Genomic DNA, 15,118 nt, shown 5'->3' on the forward strand with positions numbered 1-15,118 from the left:
GGAAGAGGGTGATTGCAGATCCTCAAGGAGTACAAACTAGGTTTTTGGAAAAGGTAGTGATACCTATTAAATCAGATAGATCAGCAGCCACAGAAAACACAGGCCCAACTGTAACAGAGTTTACCCCTACTCCAGTGGCCAAACCCCTATTGGAACTGCTGATAGCCCAGCGTCAGGTATTGTCTATGATATCAATTCGAAATTTGAACTCCTAAATTTCTGCATGTGCCTTACCTTCTCTCTTGTATAAAACTAATTTCAGATGAATCTACTTGCTCAAAGGATCATAGGATCTCATGACAATACTGGGCTCTGCATTGCTCTTGTCAGTACCTCTTGCCCTTTGTCACCATACTTACACTCATTGCTGTTTGATTATGTAGCATCACTGTAAATGTTCTCTTATTTATCCTTCCTTTGCTTGAAATTATAAGATCTATATTTACTCTTAGATAAATGTAGAATTAACACAATGGTTATGAAGTTTTGGATTGCTCATGTAAGTACCTGTTGTCATGTACTCCCTCTGTATCGAATTAATTGTTGATCAATTGGATGTATTTAGAACTTAATAGTGTTAGATACATCCATTTGAGCGACAACTAATAACGGACGGTGGTGGTATTACTATACCTGCATCGCGAGATAGTTGATTGTCTAGCATTACTCTACATCTTATCTGCCCTGCCCTCCACTTTCTCCAAATTATCATATCTACATTAACTCTTACCAAAATGTTGAATAAAGCCAATGCCACTGCACACGTTGATGTCTTCATTCCTCTTATCAATACTTTTTTGCCTTGTAACGCTGTACTTAATTAATTGCTATTTGATTATGTATCATCAGTCTGCACCTGAGCTTCATTATCCTCTATTTCTTCCAATATTATTTGATCTATATTTACTCTTTGCAAAGTGTAGAATAATGGCAACGCTTATAAAGAATTTTCTCTGGGGAATTTATTGAATTATCTTTCCATCAACATAGAGAAGGGCTTTTTCTAGCCCGTGTTAACATGTAATGTAAGTTCGTCCTTCTGAAGCCTTCAAACTTTGTTCTATTATAGATTTGGAAAGGCATCATTTCCTCCACTGCTGTTTACATCTGATTGGATGTTTGCAACAACTACCAGTTTTAAATTGTAGTTGTAAAAACATGTTCCTTATGCAGAAGAGATCCATTTATTTGCTTATATAATTGTGAAACCTGTTACGTGTCTCCTTGTTTCTCTTTCAGAGTCGTATCTCTTATTCCAGGCAGAACTTTAGGAAAGATAGTGAGCCAAACCATCTTGAGGACAGCGAGATGACCCCGAGGTCCTGTCTTGATGAAGACAGTGAGTTGAAGCTACTCACCAGCAGGTGTGAGAGAACCTCTGTGCAGTCGCTGCCTCAATCAATTCGACTTCTTCATTCTCAACTTAAAGCGGAAAGGCTTGCTTCAGCTCAGCTCCGACTTTAAGTCCAAGATGTAATGAAGATGTCAGGGCACTACCTTGCGCACTATGGTGCCATACAGCTAGGGATGAAGCATCTATCATTGACACAACTGAGGTCTAATCAGCTTGTTCGGCTGCTTGCGGGGGCCCGAGCTTGCTAGGTCTAGTGCCTTCTAAAGTGCTCTCAGTTTTGTATATTCTTTTGTTGGCACGTTTATATGCACTGGTGGCGACCTTTGATGCCCAGTGTATGTAATCCGCGGTCATGTTGCACTTTATTATCACCGGGTAGCGAACTTTGATTCCTAATATGCCGTAATTTCTTTGTTGTATAGTCTAGGTTTATTCTTTGGTCGGTATGCTGTAATTTAGGCCGGAAGGTTCAGTGGATCTCATTGTTGTTGGTCTTCATGCTGTCTCGTTACTCATATGGGCCAAAACGTGGGCCTATAATCATCTTGGGCCATTAGCAGGTCTAAACCTATAGTAGTTTCCCGCCTTTAATAGGCCATGGGCTACGTATTTACTGTAGTGACACTGGGCTTCCTACGGGCCGTAGAAACAATGGGCCTTCTACGGTCCGTAGAAATAATGGGCCTTCTACGGGCCGTAGAAACAATGGGCCTTCTATGGGCCGTATCATCAATGGGCCTTAGACGGGCTGTATGATCGATTGGCCAAACATGGGCAAAAAAAAGACCGCATTATGGCCGTAAACGGGCTAGAGTTGGAGTCGTCCGTTCATGGGCCGACCATAACAGGTTGTTGTTAATAGGCCGTATTTGATGATGCTATGAAAACGGCCCAACATATTAACGGGCCACAAATGGGCCGACTGTAAACACGGGCTGAATTTGGCCCACAAGCAGAAAATGGCAGTAACGGGCCGTAAGTAACTGAATGCTGGAAATGAGCCCAAGAATAAATGGGCCCTAAGAAGGCCGAAAGATAACATGGGCTACAAACGGCCCAATGGATTAATGGGGCATTAATGGCTATAAAGTGATACACTGTTCATTACGGGCCAGTTTCACCACGGGCCGTTAATGGGCCAAGAGTTACAAAGGGCCTCATCTGGGCCGAAAGACGTCATGGGCCATACACGGGTCGGAACCTAAAATGGGCTGGAATCATATTGGATGGCCCAAATGACGTTACTGGGCCTAATTCGTTTAGGTCGTAACGGGCCCTCGGTTAGCAGGCTGTAAATGGGCTATATGCAAACAGGCCGTTAATAGGCTTTCCATGGGCCGGCCCGCCACCTTTTGACCAAGTCAAACAGGCTGGCCTTTTCACAGGAATGTGCCTCTGTTAGGCCATGCCATGTGTCGACATATCATAGGCGCCTTCTGTCCAATGAGTGGATGGCATCTGTCCCAATGGTGAGCCGACACGTGTTTCCTCCAGCCAATGATGATTTTACACGTGGAAAATCCCCATTGGCCGGGGTTGTTAGCGGGATATCGGATCCAAAACCGGACCCGATAGCTTAATGGTGTTCCATTACGGTGGATGCCACGTGTCGGTCACCCTTGAAGAAAGCACTTCTGTGACGCGCGATTTATCATCATGGAAGTGGACACTTCCGTGATGATAATTTTGGTTATGTCATGGAACACTTCTACGACAGCACAGGTATGACTATCTTGATTCTGTCATAAAATTGTCATGGATGTACATGCATGACAAAAAATGTGACCTACTATAACAAACACGTATCATCACGGAAGTAAATTTTTTTTGTAGTGGAAGTGACAATAATCGTGACCACTCCCGGTGATGATCGTAGTTTGAGGAGTCCATGTATTCACTATGTGTTAATGCTTTGGTCCGGTACTCTATTAAAAGGAGGCCTTAATATCCCTTAGTTTCCGCTAGGACCCCGCTGCCACGGGAGGGTAGGACAAAAGATGTCATACAAGTTCTTTTCCATAAGCACGTATGACTATATTCGGAATACATGCCTATATTACATTGATGAATTGGGGCTAGTTCTGTGTCACCCTATGTTATAACCGTTACATGAATGATCTCATCCGGCATAATTACCCATCACCGATCCAATGCCTACGAGCTTTTCACATATTGATCTCTGGTTAGTTAATTTACCGTTGCCATTGTTACAATCACTACAAAACTGTTATCGTTATTTTTGCCACTGTTACCGTTACTGTCATACTACTTTGCTACTAAATACTTTGCTTCAGATATTAAGTTATCAAGGTGTGGTTGAATTGACAACTCATATCCTAATACTTGAGATTATTCTTTGGCTCCCCTTGTGTCGAATCAATAAATTTGGGTTCAATACTCTACCCTCGAAAACTGTTGCGATCCCCTATACTTGTGGGTTATCAAGACTATTTTCTGTTGCTGTTGCCGGGGAGCATAGCTCTATTCTTTGAGTCACTTGGGATTTATATCTACTGGTCACTATGAGGAACTTGAAAGACGAGAAAACTAAAATTTATCCCTCAACTACGAGGGGAGGTAAGGAACTGCCATCTAGCTCTGCACTTGATTCACCTTCTGTTTTGAGTAAACTTGAGACACTCAAACCTGCTTCTGCTATTAATTCTGATATGGCGCATGTTATTGGTGATGCTACTTCTGCTATGCATGATACTTATGATGAAACTACTTCTACGCTTGATAATACTATGCCACTAGGTGAATTTCTTGATGAACAACTTGCTAGGGCTAGAGAGAATGAAATTATTGAAACTGGTAATATTGATGAAAGTGATGATGAAGATTCTCCCCCTAGATATGAATTGCCTTTTGTGCCCGAGGGTTATATTATGGATGAAGAAACTGCTAGAGATTTTCTTGCTTGCAATGATTGGAGCGATCTTAAGAAATTATTAGTTAAACTGAAAGAAAAATCTTTGAATGCTAGAATGAAATATGACCCTGCTTATGCTACTTCACCTATCTTTGTTACTGATAAGGATTACGATTTCTCTGTCAATCCTAAGATAATTACTTTGCTTGAATCTGACCCTTTCTATGGCTATGAATCTGAAACTGTTGTGGCACATCTTACTAAATTAAATGATATAGCCACCCTATTCACTAATGATGAGAAAACTCGCTACTATTATATCCTTAAATTATTTCCATTCTAATTAAAGGGTGATGCTAAGACTTGGTTTAATTCTCTTGATCCTGGTTGTGTGCGTAGTCCCCAGGATATGATTTATTACTTCTCTTCTAAATATTTACCCGCTCATAAGAAACAAGCTGCTTTAAGGGATATATATTATTTGATGAAAATTGAAGAAGAGAGTCTCCCACAAGCTTGGGGGAGGCTTCTCCAATTACTTAATGCTTTGCCTAATCTTCCTCTTAAGAAAAACGAAATACTTGAAATCTTTTATAATGGACTAATCGATGCTTCCAGAGACCACCTGGATAGTTATGCTTGTTGTGTTTTCAAGGAAAGAACAGCTGATGAAGCTGAAATTCTATTGAATAATATGTTGACCAATGAAAATAGTTGGACACTTCCTGAACCAACTCCTAAGCCAACTCCAAATAAAAGGGGTATTCTATTTCTTAGTCCCGAAGATATGCAAGAGGCAAAGAAATCTATGAAAGAAAAAGGTATAAAAGCTGAAGACATTAAGAATTTACCTCCTGTTGAAGAAATACATGGTTTTAATCTACCGCCTGTTGAAGAAACACATGGTCTTGATAACCCGACACAGGTAGTAAAGGTAAATTCTCTCTACAGATATGATAAAGTTGAAATCCCGCCTACCAAATTTTCTAGCCAATGCTTAGATGAGTTTGATGACTTTATGGTTAAGCAAGAAAACTTCAATTCCTATTTTGGTAGAGAATTAAAATGCAATGCTTATATGATTGAACACTTGAGTGATTATATGTCTAGAGTTAAAGGTGAAATTAAACTCATTAGTAAACATGCTTCTATGGTTACCACTCAAGTAGAACAAGTACTTAAAGCTCATAATGATTTGCTCAATGAATTAAATAGTAAGAACAACGATTTTTCTATTAGAGTTGCAACTAGGGGAGGTAAAATGACTCAGGAACCTTTGTATCCTGAGGGCCATCCTAAGAGAATTGAGCAGGATTCTCAGAGAAATAATGTTGATGCACCTAGTCCTTCAAAAAGGAAGAAAAACAAAAATGATAGGACTTTGCATGCTTCTAGTGAACCTGTTGTTGAAAAAGCTGAGAATCCAAATGATATATCTATTTCTGATGCTGAAACACAATCTGGTAATGAACATGAACCTAGTGATAATGTTAATGATGATGTTCATGTTGATGCTCAACTTAGCAATGATAATGATGTAGAGATTGAACCTGTTGTTGATCTTGATAATCCACAATCAAAGAATCAACGTTATGATAAGAGAGACTTTGTTGCTTGGAAGCAAGGCAAGGAAAGAGAACCATGAGTTCAGAAACCATCCAAGAAAAAGGATGATGAGGATTTTGAGCGCTTTGCTGAAATGATTAGACCTATATTTTTACGTATGCGTTTAACTGATATGCTCAAAATGAATCCTTATGCTAAGTACATGAAAGAAATTGTTACAAATAAAAGAAAGATACCTGAAGCTGAGATTTCCACCATCCTTGCTAATTATACTTTTAAGGGTGGAATACCTAAGAAACTAGGAGATCCAGGAGTACCCACTATACCATGCTCCATTAAAAGAAACTGTGTTAAAACTGCTTTATGTGATCTTGGAGCCGATGTTAGTGTTATGCCTCTCTCTTTATATCGTAGACTTGATTTGAATAAGTTGACACCTACTGAAATATCTTTGAAAATGGCCAATAAATCAACTGTTATACCCGTCGGCATTTGTGAGGATCTGCCTGTTGTGGTTGCAAACGTTACTATTTTAACGGACTTTGTTATTCTTGATATTCCCAAGGATGATAGTATGTCTATTATTCTTGGAAGACCCTTTTTGACTACTGCAGGGGCTGTTATTGATTGCAACATAGGCAATGTCACTTTTCATGTTAATGGTAATGAGCATACGGTACACTTTCCGAGGAAACAACCTTAAGTTCATAGTATCAACTCTATTGGAAAAATTCCATCGATTATTATTGGAGGTTTTGAATTTCCTCTTCCTACTGTCAAAAAGAGATATGATATTCTTATTGTTGGGTACGTGCATATCCCCATTGAGGTAACTTAGTGCTTTTCGAAAATTCTCCGGTTTCATGCAATTCGGAATAAGTTTGTTAACAAGACCTGATCAACATTGTTAGTGGATTCCTTTTGATGAGCATGAGATGGATGAAGTTAGAAAGCACAACTCTCCGTACCCTCCATTTACTTTCCGTTATTTAGTTGAAATAAAGCAAAAATACTATTTTCTGTCTGTTTTTTGATTTATCTGTGCAATAAAAATACCCCGAAAATAAAAGTTCTCAAAATGCCCCGAAATTGGAATATGATTTTTTCTGGAATATTTAAGAATATCTAGCACTGAGAACACAGCAGGGGGAGCAAGCACCTGGCCACGAGGGTCCAGGGCATGCCCACCCCCCTGGGCGCGCCCCCTTGCCTCGTGGGCCCATGGTGGTCCCCTCCACTTATTCCAGCACCCACACACTTCTTCTTCCTCCCAAAAAATCACCAACCAGCTCAAGCACGAGTTCTAGCTCATCTTGCTGCGATGTTCGATCTCCTAGCTCAAAGCTCCACTCACAAAACTGCTTTGGGGGATTGTTCTTCAGTATGTGACTCCTCCAATGGTCCAATTAGTTTTTGTTCTATTGCTGTACTCATTGCAAATTTTTGCTGCCTAGGTGACCCTGTTATTGAGCTTGCATGTCAAATTTATATGGTCCCAAGTAGTTTTAATGCATGATAAAGTCTCTAGGCACTTGTGGGAGTAGTTGCTATCAATTTTGTTGAGTTTGGTTCACTTTTATTTTAAGTTACTAAAAATTTCAGAATTTTTTCAGAGAAATATGTTTAGGAAAATTTACCAAGGTGGTTCTTCAAGGAAGCAAGGACCCAGGCCTGCAATACATGAGCCGGACGATGAACCACCGAGGGACGCTCAAGTGCGGCCTTGTGAATGGCCATCAGAAGATTTCATGGTCCAAGCAGGAATTAAAGAGGAATTTGAGGCATATGTGTGTAACGCTGATTTGGAGGGCTTCGGATCAGATAAGTGCCTCCAACACTATTACCTTACTGATTCCTTTGTGAGAAGATTTAGATTCTCATCTTCACGCAACTCTCACACGGTCATGTTTGATCTTTATGATAAATCCTATACCATGGACTTAGAGGATTTTAGTATTGCTTGTAAACTCCCGCAATGGGGTAGTCCTAGTGAACCTCGCAAATCTAAGTTTAGAGATTTTCTTGCTAGTATCACAATGGGGGAATCTAGAGACATAACACAAGCTACTACATGGAGCATCCATTTTCCTGCTATACATTATTTTGCTCTCTTCGTAGGTAGATGCATAAATGATAAGGATGAAGCATGTCGCATGTGTGTTCCTGACCTCAATGTTCTCACGAGTGCTGTGTTAGAAGATAAACAATATAACCTGTGAGCCATTGTTGCGCGTAGGTTGCATAATAATAGTATTAATGGAGATTTCTTTGGTGGAATTTATGCAACCCGTTTAGCTAATTATATTGAGATACCTATTTGTGAATATGATATGGAATTGCCTCATGCTAATCTAGATTTTAATACCATGGTTCGCCATCAGTTTGTTGAGAGGAATGAACCGCCCCTCTAGTATCGACTAATCTTTGACAGGCGTCACACTGTCAATATTGTTCTCCCTGCTCCTACTCTCTTTGATTTTAAGGCAAAGGGGAGATATGTCATAACCAAGGAGGAGGCAAATGAGTACGATAGGAGGACGAGGGCAGCTCGTCTCCAAGATGCAGCCCACGATGCAATAGCTACTGCATCTCAGTACGACCCCAACTACAACTTTGGATAGCCGCCAGGCCAGCCGTGGCAGTAGACCAACTTAGGCCAAAAGCCTAAGCTTGGGGGAGTACGTATTTCTCACCAACATTACATTTATGTTCACACACTCATGCTAGTTGTCAGTGCTCATACTTTTTCATTGTAATATCCGTGCTAGTTTATTTTCTTTTTCCTGCTTTCTTCTTGTGTGTCTGAAAAACCTTAAGAAAAACCAAAAAAATAGTTGTAGCTTTTTGCTAGTTTACTTTTCATGCTTGTAGTAGTAATTAAAAAGAAAACCCAAAAATATTTCTTGTTCTTCTTTTGCTTGTTGGGAGCTTTCCCGTGTAAATAGTTTTATTTCTTTTCTTTTCTTTGGGGGTTGATAGGAGAAGACCATGATGAAAGTGTTGAAGTGGCTCTTATATGCACTATTGTTGATTTAACCAAGATCCCATATTTCCTTGTCTTCTCCTGTTTATTGAATGCTTACATATTCCAGCTTAGTCCAATGCACGCGCACAATTATTATTATTCACATTGTTCGGTTGTGCAAGTGAAACACAATAATAACGATATATGATGGACTGATTGAGATGGGAAAAGCTGGTATGAACTCGACCTCTCTTGTTTTTGTAAATATGATTAGTTCATCGTTCCTGATTCGGCCTATTATGAATAAACATGCTTGCAATGACAATTAGAGATTATAGTTGCTTATTGAAAGGATCGAGAAGAGGTGTCTAGAGGGGGGGGGATTAGACACTAAGTGCCAAAGGTTACAATTTTTAATTTCTTTAAGTTGAAGTGGAGTTTTGGCACAAGTTTAACAAACACAATACATATCAAGCAAGCATGCAAAGAGTATATGAGCAGCGAAAAGTAAAGCATGCAACTTGCAAGAATGTAAAGGAAAGGGTTTGGAGGATTTAAACGCAATAGGAGACATAGATGTTTTTTCGTGGTTCCGATAGGTGGTGCTATCGTACATCCACGTTGATGAAGACTTCAACCCACGAAGGGTAACGGCTACACTAGTCCACGAAGGGCTCCACCCACGAAGGGTCCACGAAGAAGCAACCTTGTCTATCCCACCATGGCCGTCGCCCATGAAGGACTTGCCTCACTAGCGGTAGATCTTCACGAAGTAGGCGATCTCCTTGCCCTTACAAACTCCTTGGTTCAACTCCACAATCTTGTTGGAGGCTCCCAAGTGACACCTAGCCAATCTAGGAGACACCACTCTCCAAGAAGTAACAAATGGTGTGTTGATGATGAACTCCTTGCTCTTGTGCTTCAAATGATAGTCTCCCCAAAACTCAACTCTCTCTCACAGGGATTTGGTGGAAAGAAGATTTGCGTGGAAAGCAACTTGGGGAAGGCTATAGATCAAGATTCATATGGTAGGAATGGAATATCTTGGCCTCAACACAAGTGTAGGTGGTTCTCTCTCAGAAAATGCAAGTTGGAAGTGTAGGTTCATTCTGATGGCTCTCTGCATGAATGAAGATGAGGTGGAGGGGTATATATAGCCTCCACACAAAATCTAACCGTTACACACAACTTGCCAATCTTGGTGGGACCGAATTGGTAAACTCGGTCGGACTGATTCAGCAAATCTAGTGACCGTTATGATTTTCGGCGGGACCAACATGCAACTCGGTAGGACCGATACGGTTAGGGTTAGGGTATAACGTAATCTCGGTGAGACCGATCACACAAACTCGGTGAGACCGATTTTGGTAATAAGCTAACCAGAGGGTTGGTTAGGTAAACTCGGCGGGACCGATTCGCTCATCTCGGTGAGACCGGAATGTTATGAAAAGGAAACAGAGAGTTTACATTGCAATCTTGGTAGGACCGATTACGCAAACTCGGTGAGACCGATTTTGGTAATAGATTCATACAAAGAGATTGCAATCCCATCTCGATGAGACCGAGATCCCTATCGGTGAGACCGATTTGCCTAGGGTTTGTGGCAGTGGCTATGACATCTGAACTCGGTGGCGCCGGATAGAAAGAATCGGTCAGGCCGAGTTTGACTTTTGGTTTAGGTCATATGTGGATGTGATAAAGTAGTTGAGGGCTTTGGAGCATATCACTAAGCATTTTCAGCAAGAGCCTCATTAAGCAACACCTCATCCCTCCTTGATAGTATTGGCTTTTCCTATAGACTCAGTGTGATTTTGGATCACTAAAATAGGAAATGTAGAGTCTTGAGCTTTGAGCTTGAGCCAATCCTTTGTCCTTAGCATCTTGAAGGGGTTCCACATCCTCTAGTCCACGCCATTTCATTGTTGAACTTATCTGAAACATACTAGGTAAAAGTGTTAGTCCAACAAGAGATATGTTGACATTAATTACCAAAACCACCTAGGGAGCACTTGTGCTTTCACTTATGCCATGCTTAATTTTCTAGGAGCTTATAATGGTCTATCTTGCGTGCCAACATGCTATTAAAATGGTTGTGAGTGTAATGATAGGGTGGTATCCTCCTTTGAATGATTCGAGTGGCTTGACTTGGCACATGTTCACGCATGTAGTTGAAACAAATCAACATAGCCTTCATGATATTTATGTTCATGGTGAATTATATCCTACTCATGCTTGCACTTAATGTTGATTAATTTTAATACATGTTCATGACTGTTGTCGCTCTGGTCACTTCCCAGTCTTTTGCTAGCCTTCACTTGTACTACGCGGGAATACTGCTTGTGCATACAATCCCTTAAACCCCAAAGTTATTCCATATGAGTCCACCATACATTCCTATATGCGGTATCTACCTGCCGTTCCAAGTAAATTTGTATGTGCCAAACTCTAAACCTTCAAATGAAATTATGTTTTGTATACTCAAATAGCTCATGTATCAACTAGGGCTGTCTGTATCTTCCATGTTAGGCGGGTTATTCTCAAGAGGAGTGGACTCCGCTCCTCACTCACGAGAAAATGGCTGGTCACCGGGATGCCCAATACCGTGCTTTAAGCAAATCAAATTGAAATAATTGCAAACAAAACTCCCCCAGGGCTGTTGTTAGTTGAAGGCACTCGTTGTTTTGAGCAAGCCATGGATTGATGCTTGTTGGTGGTGGGGGAGTATAAACTTTACCATTCTGCTTGGGAACCGCCTATAATGTGTGTAGCATGCAAGATATCGAGATCTCTCGGTTGTTATGTTGACAATGAAAGTATGCTTCTCAAAATATTATTTATCTCTATTTCAAAACCGAGCTCTGGCACCTCTACAAATCCCTGCCTCCCTCTGCGAAGGGCCTATCTATTTACTTTTATGTTGAGTCATCACCCTCTTATTAAAAGGCACCAGCTGGAGAGCACCGCTGTCATTTGCGTCCATTACTATTAATTTATATTGGGTATGACTGGATCTCTTTTACCATGAATTACAATGTTTAGTCAGTCCTTGATCTTTAAAGGTGCTTTGCATTTATGTTTTGCGGTCTCAAAAAGGGTTAGCGAGATACCATCTTGTTATATCATATTATGATTGTTTTGAGAAAGTGTTGTCATCCGAGACTTATTATTATTGCTTTCTAGTTGATTATGCCATTGATATGAGTGAACTTGAGACCTAAGTGTCATTGTGAATATGGTTAGTTCATAATCTTTGCTGAAAACTTGAATGCTGGCTTTACATATTTACAACAACAAGAGCAAAAAGAGTTTGTAAAAGTTGTTCTTTATCACTTTCAGTTTCTCAACTGAATTTCTTGAGGACAAGCAAAGGTTTACGCTTGGGGGAGTTGATACATCTCCGTTGTATCTACTTTTCCAAACACTTTTGCTCTTGTTTTGGACTCTAACTTGCATGATTTGAATGGAACTAACCCGGACTGATGCTGTTTTCAGCAGAATTGCCATGGTGTTATTTTTGTGCAGAAATAAAAGTTCTCAGAATGACCTGAAAATTGACGGAGAATTATTTTGGAAACTATAAAAAATACTAGCCAAAGAATCAAGGCCAGGGGGCCCACACCCTGTCCAAGAGGGTGGGGGGCGCACCCACCCCCCTGGGGCGCGCCCCCTGCCTTGTGGGCTCCTGGTGCTCCACCGACCTCAACTCTAACTCCATATATTCACGATCGGGGAGAAAAAAAATCAAAGAGAAGGATTCATCACGTTTTACGATATAGAGCCGCCGCCAAGCCCTAAACTCTCTCGGGAGGGCTGATCTGGAGTCCGTTCGGGGCTTTAGAGAGGGGAATCCGTCGCCGTCGTCATCATGAACCATCCTCCATCACCAATTTCATGATGCTCACCGCCATGCGTGAGTAATTCCATCGTAGGCTTGCTGGACGGTGATGGGTTGGATGAGATTTATCATGTAATCGAGTTAGTGTTGTTAGGGTTTGATCCCTAGTATCCACTTTGTTCTGAGATTGATGTTGCTATGACTTTCCTATGCTTAATGCTTGTCACTAGGGCCCGAGTGCCATGAACTCAGGTCTGAACCCTTTATGTTTTCATCAATATATTTGTGTTCTTGATCCGATATTGCAAGTTATAGTCACGTACTATGTGTTATGATCTGGCAACCCCGACGTAATAATAATCGGGACCACTCCCGGTGATGACCGTAGTTTGAGGAGTCCATGTATTCACTATGTGTTAATGCTTTTGTCCGGTACTCTATTAAAAGGAGGCCTTAATATCCCTTAGTTTCCGCTAGGACCCTGCTGCCACGGGAGGGTAGGACAAAAGATGTCATACAAGTTCTTTTCCATAAGCACGTATGACTATATTCGGAATACATGCCTACATTACATTGATGAATTGGGGCTAGTTCTGTGTCACCCTATGTTATAACCGTTACATGAATGATCGCATCCGGCATAATTATCCATCACCGATCCAATGCCTACGAGCTTTTCACATATTGATCTCTGCTTAGTTACTTTTATTTTTGCCACTCTTACCGTTACTATCATACTACTTTGCTACTAAATACTTTGCTGCAGATATTAAGTTATCAAGGTGTGGTTGAATTGACAACTCAACTTCTAATACTTGAGAATATTCTTTGGCCCCCCTTGTGTCTAATCAATAAATTTGGGTTGAATACTCTACCCTCGAAAACTGCTGCGATCCCCTATACTTGTGGGTTATCAGTGGTATGAATGGGTTGGGACCGTGACAGTATCTGAATCACATCTAACAAATGATTTGTAACAATGAAAGAGGGTCTAACCTTCCCTGCACATGCCAGAAACTTCCTCCCACTATCCACAGAATCAAACGCAACTAGCTTCACGCATGGAGATTGATGGTGGCAACAAGCAGATAGATCTTCATTCACCCCGCTCCATTCGTTGCCACTGATGGTCTTAGGGAGCTACACGAGGAAGAAGCGACTCAAATTGACCTCCGGATAAAAATCCTTCATTCCAAGTCATAGCCCGAGAGAGAGAAGAGAGGCATACCCGGGTGGTGAAGGAGTAGTCGCCGGAGGAGGAACCGCTGGAGATGTCTTTGAAGAAGACCATGGCGACCCCGACGGTAGGATGCGAGACAACGAGAGCGAGGAAGCGGCTATAGCTTAGCAAGGAAGGAAGGAGTAAACAGGGTAAATGTGACTTGTGGTCGGGGAGAAAAGGGGGTGGGGAAGGGGGCGGGGGTAGATATTTTGGCGGTAGGCAAAAATTTTGGAAATGTTGAGGGAAACTTTGCGCGCGGTGCCGCTGGACCATTCACTTTGAATGATTGTGTGCATCGCAAACGATTCTTCTGCTTTACGCGCATGGGATGAGTTTGATAATTCAAATTTTGGTCTCAAGGCATGGACACATTCACTTTCAACACGTGCGGTGCCGCCAGACCATTCACTTTGAACAATTGTGTGCATCACTAACGATTCTTCTGCTTTACACGCATGGGATGAGTTTGATAATTCAAATTTTGGTGGAAATTTCCCCGGGTATGTCATTGCATAATTTAACATCGCTTGCTAATTTTGGAACACAAAAGAGTGTACAGCAGACAGACCACACTTACTGAATCGAGCAATTTTAGTAATATAGAGCCAGTTGACCTAAACATTGCTCGAACAAAAGACCAGCATTAAAAACAAAGCCTAAGTACACATAATTAAAAATCCGTCGCCGCGCCCGCCTATGCATTGCCCGTGTGAGATGAGACGTCGATGACTTGTCCTGGCGACATGCCGCCATTGGTGGACTCCGCGTCCCCCTGCTGAAGTCGACCGCGTCCTCGTCCTCATCCTCTGTGCCGCCCTCAAGGTTGTAGTACTCATAGTAGTGGTTGCACCAGAGCTCTCGTTGATACTCCACCGTTGATTCCTCGACGGATAGACTCTTCTCTACCTCTACCTCGGCCACGCGCAACTCCTCCTCCTGGTGCTCCTCGATCTCCGCCGCCTCCTGCATCTCCAGCTCCCGCTCGGCGACCTCATGAGGAAGCAGGTGCTCCATGGCCACCGCCGCCTTTTCAGATGTGGGTTGCATGCTGGAGTCCGAGGTGGCCTGGAATATCTTGGCATGTGCATCCTCGATCTTGTTGTGGATGACCTCGACCCAGGCCAGGGCGACATCAGCGACACGGACGGCAGCTCGAGCACTCTCGGCGTTTTCAGCCACCATCGCAGCAGCAGCTGCAGCCATCTCGGCTGCTGCAGCTGCCCTATCGACTGCCGCAGATGCCCTCTTGGCGGAAGCGGCCGCGCTCAATGCGGATGAGGAGACACTGTCAGCGTAGGCGGCCA

Source organism: Triticum dicoccoides, chromosome 7A (genome assembly GCF_002162155.2).
Source record: "Triticum dicoccoides isolate Atlit2015 ecotype Zavitan chromosome 7A, WEW_v2.0, whole genome shotgun sequence".
Classification (NCBI taxonomy): Eukaryota; Viridiplantae; Streptophyta; class Magnoliopsida; order Poales; family Poaceae; genus Triticum; species Triticum dicoccoides.